This window comes from Hyla sarda, chromosome 2 (genome assembly GCF_029499605.1).
Source record: "Hyla sarda isolate aHylSar1 chromosome 2, aHylSar1.hap1, whole genome shotgun sequence".
Lineage (NCBI taxonomy): Eukaryota > Metazoa > Chordata > Amphibia > Anura > Hylidae > Hyla > Hyla sarda.
The window spans coordinates 322,258,711-322,279,680 of record NC_079190.1 but is presented as its reverse complement, the minus strand read 5'-3'; the positions used below and the strand labels follow the sequence as shown (position 1 = coordinate 322,279,680).

The following is a 20,970-nucleotide window of genomic DNA, read 5'->3' as shown; positions in this document are numbered from 1 at the left end:
AATAAAAAAATAAAAATTCCTGACCCCTATAAAATAATAATTTTTCCGTATATCGAATTGTATAAGGGCTTCATTTCTGGGGCATGATCTGCTGTATGAATCGGTACCATTTTGGTGTTGATCTGATTTTTTTAACACTTCTAACTTAATTTTTTTCTGGGATATGATGTTCTAAACATAAAAAAAACTAAATTCTGTGATTTGTTTTCTTTTTTTTACGTTAACGCCATTGACCATACTGGATTTAAAATGTTACTTTTTAGTAATTCGGACAATTACGCATGCGCCAATACCAAACAGGTTTATTTTTAGTATCTTTACATATTTTTTTATATGGAAAAGGGGGTGATTTTTTTAACCCCTTAAGGACCAGGCCATTTTACACTTTAAGGACCAGAGCATTTATTTCAATTCTGACCACTGTCACTTTAAACATTAATAACTCTGGAATGCTTTTAGTTATCATTCTGATTTCGAGATTGTTTTTTCGTGACATATTCTACTTTAACATAGTGGTAAATTTTTGTGGTAACTTGCATCCTTTCTTGGTGAAAAATCCCCAAATTTGATGAAAAAAAATGTAAATTTAGCATTTTTCTAACTTTGAAGCTCTCTGCTTGTAAGGAAAATGGATATTCAAAATAATGTTTTTTTTGGTTCACATATACAATATGTCTACTTTATTACTTTATGTTGGCATCATAAAATTTAGGAGTTTTTACTTTTGGAAGAAACCAGAGGGCTTCAAAGTTCAGCAGCAATTTTCCAATTTTTCACAAAATTTTCAAACTCACAATTTTTCAGGGACCAGTTCAGGTTTGAAGTGGATTTGAAGGGTCTTCATCTTAGAAATACCCCATAAATAACCCCATTATAAAAACTGCACCCCCCAAAGTATTCAAAATGACATTCAGTAAGTGTTAACCCTTTAGGTGTTTCACAGGAATAGCAGCAAAGTGAAGGAGAAAATTCACAATCTTCATTTTTTACACTCATGTTCTTGTAGACCCAATTTTTGAATTTTTACAAGGGGTAAAAAGGAGAAAATTTTTACTTGTATTTGTAGCCCAATTTCTCTAGAGTAAGGACATACCTCATATGTCTATGTAAATTGTTCGGCGGGCGCAGTAGAGGGCTCAGAAGCGACAAATGGTTTTTGGGGGGCATGTCACCTTTAGGAAGCCCCTATGGTGCCAGGACAGCAAAAAAAAAAAAAAAAAAAAAAACACATGGCATACCATTTTTAGAAACGAGACCCCTCGGGGAACATAACAAGGGGTAAAGTGAACCTTAATACCCCACAGTTGATTCACGACTTTTGCATATGTAAAAAAAATAATAATTTTTTTTTTTTACCTAAAATGCTTGGTTTCCCCAAAATTTTTAATTTTTAAAAAGGGTAATAGCATAAAATACCCCCCAAAATTTGTAACACAATTTCTCCCGAGTACGGCGATACCCCATATGTGACCCTAAACTGTTGCCTTGAAATACGACAGGGCTCCAAAGTGAGAGCGCCATGCGCATTTGAGGCCTAAATTAGGGAGTTGCATAGGGGTGGACATGGGGGTATTCTACGCCAGTGATTCCCAAACAGGGTGCCTCCAGCTGTTGTAAAACTCCCAGCATGCTTGGACAGTCAGTGGCTATCTGGCAATACTGGGAGTAGTTATTTTGCAACAGCTGGAGGCTCCGTTTTGGAAACAGTGGCATACCAGACGTTTTTAATTTTTCTTGGGGAGGGGGGCTGTGTAGGGGTATGTGTATATGTAGTGTTTTATACTTTTTATTTTATTTTGTGGTAGTGCAGTGTTTTTAGGGTACAGTCGCACGGGCGGGGGTTCACAGTAGTTTCTCGCTGGCAGTTTGACCTGAGGCAGAAAATACTTACTGTAAACCTCCGCCCATGTGAGTGTACCCTGGACATTCACATTGGGGGGGGGGGGGGGGGGAGAAACATCCAGCTGTTGCAAAACTACAACTCCCAGCATGTACGGTCTATCAGTGGAGGCATACTACTTTGGCTGGGGATTGTAGTTATGCAACAGCTGGAGACACTGGTTTGCTACTTAACTCAGTGTTTCACAACCAGTGTGCCTTCAGCTGTTGCAAAACTACAACTCAGCTGTCACCGACAGCCAACGGGCATGCTGGGAGTTGTAGTTATGCAACCAGCAGATGCACCACTACAACTCCCAACATGCACTTTAGCTGTTTGTGCAAGCTGGGAGTGGTAGTTATACAACAGCTGAAGGTACACTTTTCCATAGAAAAAAAATGCGCCTTCAGCTGTTGCAAAACTATAAGTCCCAGCATGCCCAAAAGGGAATGCTGGGAGTTGTGGTGGTCTGCCTCCTGCTGTTGCATAACTACAGCTCCCAGCATGCCCTTTTTGCATGCTGGGAGCTGTTGCTAAGCAACAGCAGGAGGCTGTCACTCACGTCCAACTGCTGATCCACGCCGCCACTGCAGGACAGTCCCTCGCCGCAGCCGCTCCTGGGGCCCCAGCTGCCGGGGTCCTCTTCCCGCACCCGATCACGTCCTCCGGAAGAGGGGCGGAGCGGGTTGCGGGAGTGAAACCCGCAGCAGGTGCCCTGATTGGTTGGCCGGTAAACCGGCCGACGAATCAGGGCGTTCGTGAGGTGGCACCAGTGCCACCTCACCCCTGCTGGCTATGGCTGTTCAGGGGCCTTCAGAGACGGCCCCGATCAGCCAGTAATTCCGGGTCAGCGGGTCACTGGAGACCCGATTGACCCAGAATCCACCGCAGATCGCTTGGCTGAATTGTTCAGCGATCTGCGGCCATCGTCGACATGGGGGGGGGGGGGGGGTCATCATGACCCCCCTGGGCGATATGTCGCGATGCCTGCTGATCAATATCAGCAGGTATCGGGCACCGGCTCACCTCCGGCGAGCGGCGGGGGGCCGGGAATGGACAGGACGTACTCATACGTCCTCGGTTCTTAAGGACTCGGAAACGGGGGCGTAGGAGTACGTCCATTGTCCTTAAGGGGTTAAAATACACTTTATTAGGAGGAACCATTTTTCCTTATACAGATCAATGAAGTTCTATTGAACTTCATTGATCTGTGTTCATTTGGTTGAGCCTTCTCAAGGCAGGCTCAATCAAATGCAGATCTATGGGGGCAGACATGAATGTAGGTAAGCATTCCAGCTACCTCCATAGTGGATCAACCCCCCCCTCCTCAACCGCGATTGTGCTGATCAGGTATGTGGAAATCCTATCGCCCGACACACGGGACATGTAGTTCCGGGCACTGGGCAGGCCCGTACTGACTCTGCACCTCACACTGGTGTTCAGGGTGTATGGAGCAGGCTCCTGACTCGAGCCTGCTCTATACTCGGGGGCCCCCGGCTGATTTCAGTCTAACAGCCCTGCATGCGGCAATCGCCGCGGCCATCTATTAACCCTTTAGATCACCGCTGTCAAGTTGACAGCGGTGTCTAAAGGGATCTTTTAACCATCCCCGGTGGTCTAGCGGGATGGATCGCCCAACCCCCTCAACAACCCCCCCCCCCGCAGTGCAATCGCAGGGGGCGATCCCCTGTGGATGTAGCCATTGGGCTTGCCTCTGCATTCATGGCTGCCCCCATGGATCCACATTTGATTGAGCCTGCCTTGAGCAGGCTCAACCAAATGAACACAGATCAATGGAGTTCAATAGAACTGCATTGATCTGTATGAGGAATCTAAATGATTCCTCCGAAAAAAGTGTATTTAAAGAAAAAAGTTTAATAAATGTTTAAAAACATCCATTAACCCCTTCCATATTAAAAGTTCATATCACCCCCTTTTCCATATAAAAATATGTAAACATAATAAAAATAAACATATTTCGTATTGGCGCATGCATAATTGACCAAATTATTAAAAAATAACATTTTATATCCCATACAGTAAATGGCGTTAATGTAAAAAAACAAATACCAAATCACAGAATTGTGTTTTTTATGTTTATAACATCATATTCCAGAAAAAATTGTTCAAAAAGTCCCATCAATACCAAAAAGGTACCAATACAAACAGCATATTACAGCCCCAAAAATTTGCCCTCATACAGCCCAGTATACGGAAAAATAAAAATATAGGGGTCAGGGATTTTTTTTTTTTTTTTTTAAAGCGCAAGCGTCATGAAATCTGAGTGCAATAACCTGCACACAGCCTTTGTACTGTGTGCAGGTGGTGGGTATAGCAATGTTTTTACCTATTATTTGCAGGCTTTCATGACCCCAAAAAATGCTTTTGATCAAAGCCACTGACGGACGGATAGGCGTGGCGTGAGCTAGGGATCGACCGATATCGTTTTTTTAGGGCCGATACCGATAATCCGTGCAGTTTAGGGCCGATAGCCGATAACTTATACCGATATTCCGGTATAAATTATCGGCTATTTAACCCCCTGCGACACCGCTGCAGATCATTGATTTAAAGTGGGCGCTTTAAATCAATGATCTGCATTGGCTTTTGCAGGGCCATAGGCCGCCGCCGCCATCCGCTTCTCTCCCCTACCTGTCAGGGTGGTCCGGGCCATCCATCCATCGTTCATGTAGTGTCCGGGGGCGTTCCGGGTGAAGGGTGGTCCGGTCCGTGCTGTCCTTCTCCGGCGGTAATCTTCTCCACTCCGGGCAGGCTCCGGCCTAGTACGCTGCATAGACGCCGCTGCGCAGTGACGCCCGTGCACAGCGACGCACCTGACGTCACGGCGTAGCGGCGTCTATGCAGTGTACTAAGCCGGAGCCTGCCCGGAGTGGAGAAGATGACTGCCGGAGAAGAAGGACAGCCCAAACCGGACCACCCTTCCACCGGAACGCCCCAGGACACTACAGGAACGATGGATGGCCCGGACCACCCCCATTACGGGTAAGTTAAATTTTTTTATTGACTCGGAGGGTGGGGGAGGGGCCCGACCGGTATAGCGGTATGGGCAAAAATCCATACCGGTATACTGCCCAGCATCACGGTGGGGGGTGCAACGCGGTGCGGCGGGTTGGGGGAGTGGTGGGGCATTATCGGCTTATCGGCAAGATAATTGCCGATACCGATAATGCCCAAAATCGTGATTATCGGCCGATAACATCGGCCATACCGATAATCTGTCGATCCCTAGCGTGAGCTACCACCCTCCTGTATATCAGCGCTGGGACCGCTGTGTGATTAATACACAGGTCCCAGCGCATGCGCCCTTCAGCTAACCTAGTTAGTAAATATTAGGTAAAAACATTGCTATACCCACCACCTGCACACAATACAAAGGCTGTGTGCAGGTTATTGCACCCAGATTTCATGACAGTTGCGCTTTAATTAAAAAGTATTAAAAAAAAATTATTAAAACATGACAGAAACTTGACAGAAAGTCCAAAAGAGAGTGCAGAAAGTCCAAAAGAGAGTGTAGAGTCAGCACTGCCTTACTTCCTCAACGACGCAATCCTATTACTAGATTTCGACTAGCCAATACTAGTTGACTTTTTGATCCTTCCGGTGCTCAGCGATAATAAACTTAACTCGAAGTTGCATACCTAGCATGGAAGAAAAAGAAAAGAAGATCACGGCACTCCATCAGGGACCCGTCTCTTCGCCCCCTCCTGACGTTCTCATGTACCTCAAGCGGGAATAAAGATTTTTAATAGCATCCTGATCGAGTGCCGTGATCTTCTTTTCTTCCATGCAAGGTTAACAAATGTGGTATTGGTGTAATCAGGCCAACCTAATGTATCAAAATAATATGTAAGTTTGACCACAAGGTGAATGGCGAAAAAATAAATCCCCCAAGTTAGCATTTTTTCCAATTTCACCTCTCAAATAAATTTTTTTTTGTGTGTGTTCGAGCATAAATTATGGAAAAATATAAGGTGTCATTACAAAGTATACTTGGCCCTGCAAAAATGGGTCCTCATATGGGTCTGTAGATGGAAAAATAAGAGTTATGGCTATTATAGGACGAGGAGGAAAAAACCAAAGTGCAGAAACCAATAAAGACCATATTTACAGACTATTTTGGTTGAAATTATTTTATCTACCAGGACAAGTGGATTTTCTTGAGATTAGAACAGTAGATTGTGTTTTAAATTTCCACATATATAATCCTCTGCTCCTCCTACATATTGCATAATGGGATTACAAATCCCCGCCAGTTGTGTACTCTGACTGGGATAGCGCTATAGCCCCAGGCAATACGTGTGACGGACGAGCAGCTGCAGCACGAATACATGCCTCCCTCTTTCTCCTTGTGCGAAGTGACAGGCAGGGAGCGTGCACAGAGCCTTATAAAGCCTGCCCTCGCTTCCTGTATTCCGATGCGCCAGGAGTGTTGCCATGGTCTGTTTTCATATAGCGACGGGCAGAGATAGGCGTGGGCCTCTTTTGTGAGGACCCCTAGTGGCCACTTTTATACAGGCAATTTGTAAGTTAAATTAATGAAAAAAATAATTGAATGTATTTACAAATACTTATTTTATAGCGCTCTGTTGTATTGAACAAAAAAAATAAATGTTAGTGACAGTAGCCATTTAACCCCTTAAGGACTCAGCCCATTTGGGCCTTAAGGACTCAGACAATTTTATTTTTACATTTTCGTTTTTTCCTCCTCGCCTTAACTTTTAAATTTTCATCCACAGACTAGAAGAAGGGCTTGTTTTTTGCACTACCAGTTGACCGTTGTAATGCCATCACTCACTTTACCATAAAATGTATGGCGCAACCAAAAAAATACTATTTGTGTAGGGAAATTAAAAAGAAAACCGCAATTTAGCAAATTTTTTAAGGTTTCGTTTTCACGCCGTACAATTTACGGTAAACATGACGCGTTCTTTATTCTTTGGGTCAATACAATTAAAATGATACCCATGATAACACACCAAATTAGTACATTTAAAATCCCCCTATTTTGAAGATCTATAACTTTTTCAATCTTTTGTATAAGCGGCGGTATGAGGGCTCATTCTTTTGTGCCATGATCTGTAGTTTATATTGATACCATATTTGCTTGTATAAAACTTTTAATACCGTATATACTCGAGTATAAGCCGAGTTTTTCAGCACGATTTTTCGTGCTGAAAACACCCCCTCTCGGCTTATACTCGAGTGAACACTCCACCCGCAGTGGTCTTCAACCTGCGGACCTCCAGAGGTTTCGAAACTACAACTCCCAGCAAGCCCGGGCAGCCATCGGCTGTCCGGGCTTGCTGGGAGTTGTAGTTTTGAAACCTCCGGAGGTCCGCAGGTTGAAGACCACTGCGGCCTTTGACATCATCCAGCCCCCTCTCACCCCCTTTAGTTCTGTACAGTACTCACCTCCGCTCGGTGCTGGTCCGGTGCTGCAGGACTGTCCGAAGAGGAGGTGGTCCGGTGGGATAGTGGTTCCGGGCTGCTATCTTCACCGGGGAGGCCTCTTCTAAGCGCTTCGGGCCCGGCCCCAGAATAGTCACGTTGCCTTGACAACGACGCAGAGGTACGTTCATTGCCAACGTACTTCTGCGTCATTGTCAAGGCAACGCCTCTATTCCGGGCCGGAAGCGTGGAGAAGATAGCAGCCCGGAACCACTATCCCACCGGACCACCTCCTCTCCGGACAGCCCTGCAGGACCGGACCAGCGCCGAGCGGAGGTGAGTACTGTACAGAACTAAAGGGGGGTGAGAGGGGGCTGGATGATGTCGAAGGCCGCAGTGGTCTTCAACCTGCGGACCTCCGGAGGTTTCAAAACTACAACTCCCAGCAAGCCCGGACAGCCGATGGCTGCCCGGGCTTGCTGGGAGTTGTAGTTTTGAAACCTCTGGAGGTCCGCAGGTTGAAGATCACTGAGGGCGGATGATGAGAAGAGGATGATGAAGGGGGGGTGTGGGATGATGAAGGGGGGTGGGGATGATGACAAGGGGATGATGAAGGGGGGTGGGGATGATGACAAGGGGATGATGAAGGGGGGTGGGGATGTGTGGGATGATGACAAGGGGATGATGATGAGGGTCTGGATGATGACAGGCGGTGATGATGATGATGATGAGGATGTTAATGACGGGTCTGGATGATGACAGGGGGGGGGATGATGTATTTCCCACCCTAGGCTTATACTCGAGTCAATAACTTTTCCTGGGATTTTGGGTTGAAATTAGGGGTCTCGGCTTATACTCGGGTCGGCTTATACTCGAGTATATACGGTACATTTTTTATAAATTTTTTTGTGGAATAAAATGTTATAAAAAAAAAGCTGCTATTTCTGATTTTTTTTTTTTTTTTTTTACGTTCACCGTACGGTATCATTAACATTTTATTTTAATAGTTTGGATGTTTACGCATGTGGCGATACCAAATATGTATATAAAATATTATAATTTTTATTTTTTACACTTTTTGGGGGTGAAATAGGGAAAATGGGACAATTTACATTTTTATTGGGGGAGGGGGTTTTTCACTTTTTTTACTTTAATTTTTACACTTTTATAGTCCCCATCGAGGACTATTTATAGCAACTAATACTCTTCAGTGCTATGAATAGGACATAGCACTGATCAGTATTATCGGTCATCTTCTGCTCGATCGCAAACCAGAGCAGAAGACCCGTGGAAGGCAGCGGAGGTAGGTTAGGGGACCTCCGTCTGCCGTTCTGGATGATGGGATCGCCGCGGCAGTGCTGCGGGCGATCCGATCATCCATTTTAGTGACCGCAATGCTGCAGGGGTTAATGAGGGGTTAATGGGGTTATCCCCTCATTACTGGCGGACATCCGCTATCAGCATCCGGGACCTGCCACGCATGACCCAAGCATCGCTCCGATGCTCGCGGTTATGTATAGGACATAAATGTACGTCCTGGTGCGTTAAGTACCAGCTCACCAGGACGTACATTTACGTCCTGCGTCGTTAAGTGGTTAAGGACCAGGGGTTATTCCATTTTTTCCTCCTTACCTTTAAAAAAAAAACATAACTCAATTTTGCACCTAAAAATCCATATGATGGCTTATTTTTTGCACCACCAATACTACTTTGTAATTTTTACCCAAAAATCTACGACAAAAACGGAACAAAAAAAATCTGTGTGACAAAATTGAAGAAAAACAACCATTTTGTAACTTTTGGGGGTTTCCGTTTCTACACAGTAAATTTTTTGGTAAAAACTACACCTTATCTTTATTCTGTAGGTCCATACAATTAAAATGATACCCTACTTATGTAGGTTTGATTTTGTTGTACGTCTGAAAAAAAAAAAACTACATGCAGGAAAATGTATACGTTTAAAATTGTCATCTTCTGACCCCTATAACTTTTTTATTTTTCACGTACGGGGCGATCATTTTTTTCATGATATAGCAAGTGACCAAAAATACACTATTTTGGACTTTGGAATTTTGTTTTGCGCGTACGCCATTGACGAGGCGATACCACATGTTTCTTTTTATTTACTCTTTTTTTTTTTTTTTTTAATGGGAAAAGTGATTTCTCATAGGAAACCATTGATCAATGATTCTGCCGCTTGACTGCTCATGCCTGGATCTCAGGCACTGAGCAGTAATTTGGTGATCGGACACCAGGAGGCAGGTAAGGGGACCCTCCTTGTGTCCTACAGCTGTTCGGGACACCGCAATTTCACCGTGGCGGTCCCATACAGCCCCTTGAGCTAGCCGGGGGGGGGTAGTTCAGTTTCACTTTAGAAGCGGTGATCAACTTTGAACGCTGCGTCTAAAGGGTTAAAAGCGCGTGGCACCGCGATCAGTGCCGCGTGCTATTAGCCACGGGTCCCGGCCGTTGTTAGAGACCGGGCCCGACCAGCTATGATGCGTTAACAAGTTAAGGACCAGGCCAATTTTCATTTTTTCCTCCTCCTCCTAAAAACCATAACGCTTTCAAATTTGCACCTACAGACCCATATAAGGGCTTGTCTTTTGTGTCACTAATTGTACTTTGTAATGACATCATGTATTTTACAACAAAATCTGTGGCAAAACAAAAAAATATATTTGTATTTGTGGGGTGAAAAAAAACCCTCCATTTTGTAACTTTTACGGGCTTCTACGCAGTACACTTTTTGGTAAAAATGACACCTTATCTTTATTCTGTATGTCCATACAAATACAAGGATACCTAATTGATATAGGTTTTATTTTATTACTCTAAAACATTTAACCCCTTAATGACCATGGACATAAATGTACGTCCTGGTTTGGTGGTACTTCGCGCACCAGGACGTACATTTACGTCCTGTGTATCAACGCGAGCACCACACAGCAGACGGGGACCCGCCGGTAATGGCCAACATCCGCGATCGTGCAGATGTCCGCCATTGACCCCTCAGATGCCGTGATCTGTACAGATCACGGCATCTTCGGCAAGGTGCATGATTAAATAGATAATTGGATCGCCCGCAGCGCTGCGATCCGATCATCTGTAATGGCGGACGGAGGTCCCCTCACCTGCCTCCGTCCGTCTCCCGCTCTGGTCTGAGATCGAGCCGACCAGAGCAGGATTTAGCCGATAATACTGATCACTAATGTCCTATGCATAGCACTGAACAGTATTAGCAATCAAATGATTCCTTTACATGGTTCCCTATGGGGACATAAATGTAAAAAAAAAAAAAATTGAAAAATTGAAAAAATAAAAATAAAAAGTGAAAAATCCCCTCCCCCCCAATGAAAAATTTTCCGTTTTTCCCACTTTACCCCCAAAAAGCGTAATTTTTTTTTATAAACATATTTTGTATCGCCGTGTGCGTAAATGTCCGAACTATCAAAATATAATGTTAATGATCCCGTATGGTGAACGGCGTAAAAGTTCAAAAATTTAAAAGTCCAAAAATGCAATATAAAAGTTTTATATATGCAAGTGTGGTATCGATAAAAAGTACAGATGACGGCGCAAAAAATGAGCCCTCATACCGCCCTATATACGGAAAAATGAAAAATTTATAGGTGGTCAAATTAGGGCAATTTTAGATTACTGATTTTGTACAAAAAGTTTTAGATTTTTTTTTTAAGCGGTACAAAAATCTAAAAGTATCTAGCCATGGGTATCATTTGAATCATATTGACCCCCTGAATAAAGAACACTTCATTTTTACCGTAAATTGTACAGTGTGAAAACGAAATCCTCCAAAAAGTGCAAAATTGTGGTTTTCATTTACATTTCCTCCCTTAAAAAAAAAAAATTTGGGGGTTCGCCATACATTTTACGGTAAAACGAGAGGTTTCATTACAAAGTACAATTGCTCACACAAAAAACAAGCCCTTATATGGGTCTGTAGATGGAAATATAAAAGAGTTATGGATTTTAGAAGGCGAGGAGGAAAAAACAAAAACGCAAAAAATAAAATTGGCCTGGAGAAGATGGGCTTGTTGGTCCTTGGGTTAAACTACATGAACCAAAATTAGTTTGCTTATAATTGTCAGTTTCTGACCCCAATAACTTATTTTTACAAATACAGGGGTATATGAAGGCTAATTTTTGCACTATGGTCTGAAGTTTTTATTGGCACCATTTTTGTTTGATGGGACTTTTTGTTTGAATAGTTTTTATTAAGTTTCAAGTTTTACAAAGTTAGCCGGGTGTACCCAGCGTAAGCCGCAAAGTTTACATAACCAGTCAAAACAAAGAAATAAACTCGGTGTACATACAAGTTGGCAATACATAGAAGAAGCATATTTGACTATGACAGAATAACAATCTTAGTTTTTTTTTTTTTTTTAACATCACATTGCTGTTTTAAAATGGGACGATAACTATGGTATAGTCATGGCAGTTGAATGGCATGATTAAAACTTCCGTGAGTGTGTGGGGGAGGGGGGGGGTGGTGCAGGAGCATTGTATAGAGCAAAAGGGTTAAACACCCACATAGTGTGTAGAGCGGAGCCAGCAGCTCCACCTAGATAGGAAAGCTTGGTGAGTGTCGTTACCTAATGATAGCGTTTTCTCGTAGGCACAGGTAAGGTTAATTGCTGCTGGCAATTCGTCAGAGGCGGGTATTTCGGCAGATTTCCATTTCCGGAGTAACACCGTTTTGGCAATGACACATATCATGCAGATCAGTGCTCTAAATTTTGTTGGTAAATCATTAACTCCTATCAGAAGAAGTACTAGTTGTGGTGACCATGGAATCGGGTAAGAGAGGGTCTCCGTCAGCAAGGACCTACAAGTTGTCCAATACGTTTGAATCATAGGACAGGACCATAAGGTGTGGAGTAGCGTGCCTTTACAGTCGCAGCCCCTCCAGCATTTATGTGAGACAGAAGGATACATAAGTGCCAGTTTGTCCGGTGTATAATACCATCGCAATATGGTTTTCATAACTGATTCTATATGAGATGAGCATTTTAGGTGTATTCTTATCATTTTGAAAGAACCTCGCCAGTCCTCCGGTGTGAAGATTCTGTTTAGGTCCCGTTCCCAACTTCTAAGGAGATGAGATTTGGTGAATTGTACAGAATGTGTTAACTGATTATAAAAGATTTTTAAGCCTTTTTGGGAGCCCGAGATCTGTAGAAGGGCTAACTTATTTTGGTGAGATCCCGATGGCACAAGCCCCTGTAATAAGTGGCGTATCTGCAGGTATTTATAGAATTCGGTTGAGAGTAGCGAGTATTGATTACTGATATCTTGAAAGGGTAATAGGACCCCCTGTGGCATAATATCTTTCACAAAACCCACCCCTTTCGCAGTCCAGCCACTCAGGTTAGTGTGGGGAAGTAATGTCTGTATCAAAGTAAATGGTAGTTGGGAAGTGTGGGGTGTAGATTCCGAGCCAGTGATTTTATGAAAAGTTGACCAGGCTGTAAGAGAGGCTAGAACTACTGGGCCCAGCCCATCCGGTGTGGGGATAGTCCAAAAGGGGATGAGTAATAAGTCTCGTAGGGAAAAGGGGGCAGCTAACGTTTGTTCCAAGTTGATCCATGGAATGTTACTGTCCATATTCCACCAATTATAGAGCATGGAAACTAAAGTGGCTAAATAATACAATTTCAAATCTGGGAGAGCCAAACCTCCTGAGTCCCTGTCCATGGTCAATATATGGCGGGCTATCCTAGGTTTCTTATATCCCCAAAGAAATTTTGTAAGGATTGAGTTAGCTTTGACAAAGAAGATGTCCGGGACCGGGATAGGCAAGGTACGATATATATATAAAAATTTGGGGAGAAGAAACATCTTAAAAGTCGCTATTTTACCAATCCACGATATTTCGTGCTTGGAAAAAGTCTGTAGGGACTCCTGCACATCCGACAGAAGGGACCCATAGTTCAATTTGTACATTAAGGATTGGGAGTTAGCTAATTTGGTGCCGAGATATTGGATATCTTTTTCACGCCAGTCAAAGTTATAGAGTGTTTTTAATGTGTTGACCACTGGCAATGGCATATTCACCGGCAAGGCCTGAGTTTTTGAGGCATTTAAGTGGTAGTATGATAGTGCACCATAGGAGGAAATTAACTCCATCACAGCTGCTAGAGATATCTCAGGGTTGGTTAGGGAAAGGAAAACGTCGTCCGCGTATAATGAGATGGTGTGAGTGGTGTTACCTATTTTAACTCCAGAAATGCGTGGATCTTCTCTTATGGCTTGTGCCAGTGGCTCCATAGCAAGCACAAATATTAAGGGAGACAGGGGGCATCCCTGTCTAGTTCCGTTTGTGAGAACAAATTCATCCGATAGAGCTCCATTTACAAATGTCCTGGCAGTAGGGTTATGGTAGAGAGCCCTAATGGCCGTAATAATAGGACCCTCAAATGCCATGCGGTGGAGTACGGAGAAGGCAAACGACCATCTAAGGCGGTCGAACGCCTTCTCCGCATCAAGTGCCAGTGCCAGCATGGCAAGTTTGTGTGTCGCTACATGGTGGAAAACTCCCAACATCCTTCTTGTATTGAAGTACGTCTGTCTATGGGGAACAAAACCGGCCTGATCTATGTGTATAAGAAGGGGCAAGATTTTAGCAATTCGAGTGGCTAGGATTTTAGCAAAAATTTTTATGTCCTGGTTTAGTAAGGATATAGGCCTGAAGTTTTGGGGAACATCGGGTGATTTACCGGGTTTGGGAAGGGTTATTATAAGGGCTTGAGAATTTTCTTTGGGGAAAGATCCCCTGGTCATAGCTGATTGGAAGAAATTTCTAAGATGGGGGGTCAATATTTTTCTGAAGTGTTTATAGTAGTGGTTGGCAAAGCCATCAGGGCCCGGGGCCTTATCTCGGGGTAGCATTTTAATTGTGGTGTCCACCTCTTCCAAGGTGATAGGTGCATTCAGTGCTTGTAAATGGGAGGGCGTTAGGGTAGGTAATTTTAAAGAGGACAGGAATGAGGTGATGTCAGTCGCTAAGGACGGGGAGGTAGGGATAGAGTCATTCAAATTGTATAAATGGGAATAATATGAACTGAAGCCGTTTGCGATGTCCGTCGGCGTGTAAAGTTTTTGTTTCGTATAGGGGTGGAAGAGATATGGGATTCTGCTTTTTACATGTTGGGACTTAAGACGGGCCGCCAATAGCCTACCCGCTTTATTATTCTGCGAATAGTAAAGAGCCCTAGTTTTCCTGTAAGCTTTTTCATATGAGGACAGCATCAGTCCTCGAAGCTCTAACCTCAAATCTTTGATATTAGTAGCCAGTGACGGAGAGGGATGGTCCTTATTTTGGGCCTCCAACTGTCGGATGTTGTGCAGGAGCTCTGAAAGCCGTTTGTCTTTATTTTTCTTTGCAATCGCACCTTGCTTAATAAATGAACCCCGTATGCATGCCTTATGGGCATTCCAGAGAGTCCCCGGGTCTGGGGTAGATGGTGTGTTAAACCCAAAAAACTCAAGAAGGTCTGTCTCAATAAAGCTACAATGGGTAGGGTGGGATAGTAAGAAAGGATTACTCCTCCAAAGATATGTAGGGGCTGTGGTCACGCATTCCGTTAGGGACAGGGTAATAGCAGCGTGGTCCGACCATTTGATAACGTCAATGGTCGTGGTCTGTATCTGGGGTAGTAATGTGCGGTCCACTAAGAAGAAGTCTAATCGTGAGTATACGTTGTGCACCCCTGAGTGAAAAGTGTAATCACGTTCATCCCCGTGTTGTATCCGCCATACATCATATAGCTCTTCCTTCCACAGGGTATCTGCCAATGCAATGGGGTGTCTCGTAGGGGGAGAGGTCGTGTCTATTGCTGGGTCTACTGTTAAGTTATAGTCTCCGCACATCACCAAGTGTCCCTGACGCACCGATCGGATTTTCTTTAACAACCTTCTAAGAAAGGGTAATTGCGTAGAGTTAGGGGCATACAGGGAAACTACGGTGTAGGTAACATTATTAAACGAACCAATCAATATACAGTAACGGCCCAAGGGGTCTGGGTGGGTACTAATTAAGGAGAAAGCCACTGTATTTTTAATGGCTATCGCCACACCTCGGGTCTTGGTGACGTGATGAGCCTGGTATATATGTGGAAATGTCCTGCAGGATAATCTAAATGCATCTTGACATAGCAAGTGAGTCTCTTGGAGACAGAGAACATCGCACTTCAATGTTTTAGCTTCCCTCCAGAGGTGGGAACGCCTCATAGGACTATTAAGGCCATTGACATTCAAGCTGGCAAATAGCAGCACCATGGTACAATAACAGAAACAACATTATCAATTTCACGTAGGCAAAATCAGCGTAACGGAACAGAGCGCCTCCCAGCGAGGGCGTCCGTTTCTTTAGTGGAACAGCAATGAGTGATAAGGAACAGTCAGGACATACACCGACAAACAAACAAACAGAACATAAACACATAATGCACAACCGATGCATTAAAGGATACTTGAGCAAAGAACTATAGACCAAAGTCTATCAGCAACCGGGGGGTAACTGTCCGTATTGCAGCCTAGGTCTTCCTGCAGGCGGAGATAGCCGAGTCTCCTCCAAGCACCACGCTGTGTGAAGACGTTCTATGGAGTAGTCCAGCACTCATCGGGCAACAGTCCATTCATCTTGCAGCTTGGGTCGCTGTTTAGTGGGCTGGGAATGAATAGGTACCTTCCATAATTGGAGAACACGCTGCCCCTCTTCTATGGAGCGTATAATATGGAGTTCATTGTTGTAGTGTACCATAAGGCGCACTGGGAAACCCCACTTGTAGGGGATCTTTGCTTGCCTCAGAGCAGAAGTAATAGGAGCAAGATCTCTACGCAGCTGCAAAGTGACAGCCGAGAGGTCGGCGTACAGTTGAATCCCATGATAGGGAGCTGGTAATCCCCCATTTTTTCTTGAGAAGGACATCAGTGCTTCTTTAATCCTAAAGAAATGTATTCTGGCCAGTATATCTCGCGGTACTGAGTCAGACAGATGTTTAGGGCGGGGGACTCTGTGAGCCCGGTCCACTTCCAGGTCGCCCACGGAGCAGTCCGGCAAAGTGGTTTTAATTAAAGATTGAACATAGGTAGGGATATCTCTTGGCAAAACAGTCTCAGGCACCCCTCTCAGCTTGATGTTATTTCTTCTTCCCCTATCTTCGAGGTCTGCCATCTTTGCCTTTAGAAAGGTGACCTCATCCTCCAATAAGTTTTGAGCATCAATCAGAGAGTTATGAGAGTCAGCAAAGTCTTTAAATTTCCCCTCTAAGTGGTCAACCCTTCCACCAAGTCCTGCTATTTCTGAGCGGATAGGGTTAATCAACTCCTGCATGGCTGTTAACATGGAGTGATTTTGGAGTAGGAGCATGTCTTTCATGGCCGTATCAGTCAGGGGGATATCTGAGACCGGCAGTGTCATTAAAGTCGGCCTGTCCGGATCATCTGTGGTCTCAGAGCGAGAGGAGCTGTGCTTGCTCTCCAGGTATTGTCCCTGCTTAAGCGGGCTATGGGAGGAGGGAGCTGTGGAGGGGCGCTGCGGGGGAGCGAGAGAGGACCTGTCTCCACTTACTACTAGGTCTGCTACGTTGGGCGATGCCGGCGGGCACTGTTCATTGCGGCCGGGGGAGCGAGATTCTCCAGTGATGTCCTCCGGAAAGGATGGAACTGAGGTGGATCTGCGGAGAGTCTGAGTCTCGGTGTGGCGCGGCGATCCGGGGGATGATGAACAGTCAGGAGACGCGCCGCGGCCCCTGCGGCGGCCATCTTGGGAAGTCTCCACACGCTTAGTAAAATAGAATTTTGACAGCTTAGCATGCTGTGAGGACTTCGTTCTTGTGGTAGGCATATTGAGGGAGTGTTCCGACACCCAAGAGTGGTAAATTCAGCTGGCTGGACGCAGTAAAAGTCGCTTTAGGCAGCGTAGAAGCAGGAGCTCAGCACTCACGCATGCATTCAGCTAGGCAGCCAGACCACGCCCCCTGATGGGACTTTTTGATCGCTTTTTAGGTACCGTATATACTTGAGTATTAGCCGTTCCGAATATAAGCCGAGGCCCCTAATTTCACCCCAAAACCCTAGGAAAAGTTATTGACTCGACTATAAGTCTAGGGTGGAAAATACATCATTCCCCCCCTCTGTCATCATCCAGACCCTCGTCACCATCCCCCTTTTCTCCGCTCCGGCCACGGACTAGTGACGTTGCGTTAACGACGACGGTCCCGGACGTCCGTGCGCAGTAGACATCCGTGACGTCCAGGGCCTCCCGGTGAAGATGGACAGCCCGGAAAGACTAACCCTCGCCACCGGACGGTCCATGCAGCATACATGGCCGAAGATGGACCATCCCCTCACAGCTAGGTTTTTGTTCACTCGAGTATAAGCCGAGGGGGCCGTTTTCTGCACGAAAAATCATGCTGAAAAACTCGGCTTATACGCGAGTATATACGGTATATGTAGTGACAAAAATACGCAATTTTGGTATTTTTTTTATGTATATATCAATTTTTATTATATATCAACCTTGCAATTTAATTAACATATTTTAATAGTTCGGGCATTTAGGCAGGTGGCGTTACCACTTTTTTTTTTTTTATTACATTAAAACTTATTAGAGAAGGGGTTAATTATTTTATTAACACGTCAACCCCACACACACACACACACACACACTTTTTATTTATTTTAATTTTAGTCCCCAGAGCCTGGTTGAGACATCAGAGCAATCAGCCGGCGTGGAGGCAGGTAAGGGCCCTCCCGCCATCCACTCAGCTGATCAGGACCTGCAATTTCACCACAGGGCTATAGTTTTGCAACAACTGGAAGCACACTGGTTGGTAAACACTGTCTTAGACCATTGCCTGGCCACAATGTGCATGTCTATCATCAGGGCTGCCATCAGGGGGGTACAGGCAGTACACCAGTACGGGGCCCGGTGCCCAGGCTCCGTGACCGAACCCGCTCACTGCCCGCCCAGCCGTCTTAAGGGCCTGCCGCGGCTACTGAGGATCCGGACACTCATCCCAGATCCCCAGCCGACATCGCGATACACGCACATACAGGAGAAGGCGTCCCCTCTGTGTGAGCCGCATCTGGAGTCGTGACCTCCACCCCCACGCAGCACAGACACCTGTACTGTGGAGGGGAGAAGACGCAGGCCCCTGCTGCTGAGGAGATCGCTGCGTGGGATATCAGGTGAGCATAATTTGTTTATGAAATGATTTTTTTTTTTACTCTGGGGAAGAGAGGGGGGGGGGGGGGGTAACTCTGCCTATAGGGAAAAGGGGGTACCTCTGCCTATACCTATGGGGGGGGAAGGGAGGGGGCTACTCTGCCTATACCTATGGGGAAGGGGGGGGGGGGTAATTCTGCCTATACCTATGGGGAAGGGGGGGGGGTAATTCTGCTTATACCTATGGGGAAGAGGGGGGAAGTAACTGCCTATATGTCTGGGGGAGAGGGGGGGGTGGTAACTCTGCCTATACGTATGGGGAAGAGGGGGGGTAACTCTGCCTATACTTATGGGGAAGAGGGGGGGGTAACTGCCTATACGTATGGGGAAGAGGGGGGGTTGGTAACTCTGCCTATACGTATGGGGAAGAGGGGGGGTGGTAACTCTGCCTATACGTATGGGGAAGAGGAGGGGGGTGGTAACTCTGCCTATACGTATGGGGAAGAGGGGGGTTGGTAACTCTGCCTATACGTATGGGGAAGAGGGGGGGTGGTGGTAACTCTGCCTATACGTATGGGGAAGAGGGGGGGGGGTAACTGCCTATACGTATGGGGAAGAGGGGGGGGCAGTCCTTGAGCTGTGTAAGGGGCCCTGAAATTTCTGATAGAAGCCCTGTCTATCATAACCAGTAATAAAAAAAAAAAAAAAAAATGGGGAATTGGCAGAGCACTACTGCTTGCAATGAGAAAGTTCAGAATGCCACAAAATGGTTTACTGGAATAAAAGTTACTGGACAACGCGTTTCGGCGCTGGCACGCGCCTTCCTCAGGTCCACAATGAATTGGGTATGGAGCGTCTTTTAGGTGTTTTCCTGTGCGGTGGGGTCATTCCGGAGGCTCCATACCCAATTCCTTGTGGACCTGAGGAAAGCGCGTGCCAGCGCCGAAACGCGTTGTCCAGTAACTTTTATTCCAGTAAACCATTCTGTGCACTTGTTGCATTCTGAGTCCTCTCATTGCAAGCAGTAGCGCTCTGCCTATTCCCCATTTTTTTCCTGGTTCCATACGGACAGGGGTTATTGAGCTGCAAACTGCATTTACCTAAACCTACTGTAGTGCTATTCTGTTACACAACCCCAACAGGTTAGTACAACACCATAGGTGTGGTGGGTCATTTCTATTCCATCCCTAAATACTACAAGAGAGCGCCCCGTTTTTGTTCTTTAACCATGTCATGTCTATCATAGGCTCTCTATATAGAACTGTGTGATAGGCTATGCATCACCCTGCACTAGGTTTACATAACACTCAGCACGGTATGGACAGCTTAGGCTCCGCTTATAGAATTACATGATCCCACCAATAACACTGCAGGAGCCGGAGGACGTGTCTGCGCATGTGTACCGACTCTTAGAATGTTTACAAAGGCTACGAGCACCCGTAACACAGCTTGCCCCCTCACGCGCGGCAGGTTAATACATTGTTAACAATTAGCATGCCGTCTAAATGTAAGAGTCGAGCAACGATCAAAAATACGTCAGAACCACCAGCTAACGTACACAAAATATAACGGCCTACACCGTGGCGTTCAGTCTCCAGCCGGCTCTATACGTTGTCCCGGTCCATACTAACAACAGTAATAAGACTAGTTATCGGCCCGAGACACCCTCGCGGTGGTTTACCTTTCTCCCGTCCGTTTCCGACTCCACCTGATTCGCTAAGCGGAAATCCTGAGCACGACTTTTGAGGAAAGAGATAATAATGGTACAGTCCAATGCGTGACGCACAGGGACCGCTGAGAGGTCACGTGAGTGGACGGAAGGGGAGGTGTCGACTCCATTTCAGACGGGTCCGCGTTGCCATACCTACAGTGGGCTCCTATGGCGCTGCTTTTTCAGATACTTTTAGAAAAGTTTAGAAAGCATAAAAGCTGATGTTTTATTTTACAGGGACACTTTCTCGGATATTGTTCCTGTGACAAATAATCCCCCCTTTATTACCCCTGTGCCACATCATTTCCCCTTGGCCCTCTGCAAATTCATCACCCCCTCTTTACCACCCCCTGTGCCATTTCCCCCCCTCTATCCCCCCATTGCCACTTTATTCCCCCTGTGCCAAATCATCCCCCCCCCCCCAAGGCACAACATTTCCCCCCTCCCTGCCAGCAGGGTCAGGTGCAGGGGCTCTGTGTCTCAGCGGGCTTGGCGTCTTTTACGCTGCACTGACCGACACTAGCGGCAGCTTATAAGTAATAACACTTTGGATTGTGTACATTATTAAGTCATTCAATAAGTATTTTTGAGCCTTTTTTCCCCAATAGGGGGCATCTGCTATGTGATGTGTCCGTCCCGGTGCATTGCCGTGGAATGAGATTTGCCATAGAATGAGATGGTCCGCCTCCATCACATCCTATTGGCTCTCTCTTGTCACGTGACATATTTAAACGTCACGCATCGATGCGCACAGTAGTGTCAGTTTGGCTATCACAGGGA

The 20,970-nt window shown here is 45.5% G+C and overlaps 1 protein-coding gene across 8 annotated transcripts in view; it reads right to left on the bottom strand.

Annotated features, from left to right (window-relative positions):
• The window catches only part of ZC3H11A (zinc finger CCCH-type containing 11A), an 87,855-nt gene extending 67,558 nt beyond the window's left edge, over positions 1-20,297 (bottom strand). For 2 of the 8 annotated variants that reach the window (XM_056557837.1, XM_056557845.1), the window contains exon 1: positions 20,161-20,297. The gene's annotated coding sequence lies outside the window, so the exon portion shown is untranslated. Of the gene's footprint in view, positions 1-19,838; positions 20,004-20,037; positions 20,100-20,160 lie in introns of those variants that run through there. The other 6 variants (XM_056557840.1, XM_056557844.1, XM_056557839.1 and 3 more) reach the window with 5 other exon arrangements.
• Between the last annotated feature and the right edge of the window lie 673 nt (positions 20,298-20,970).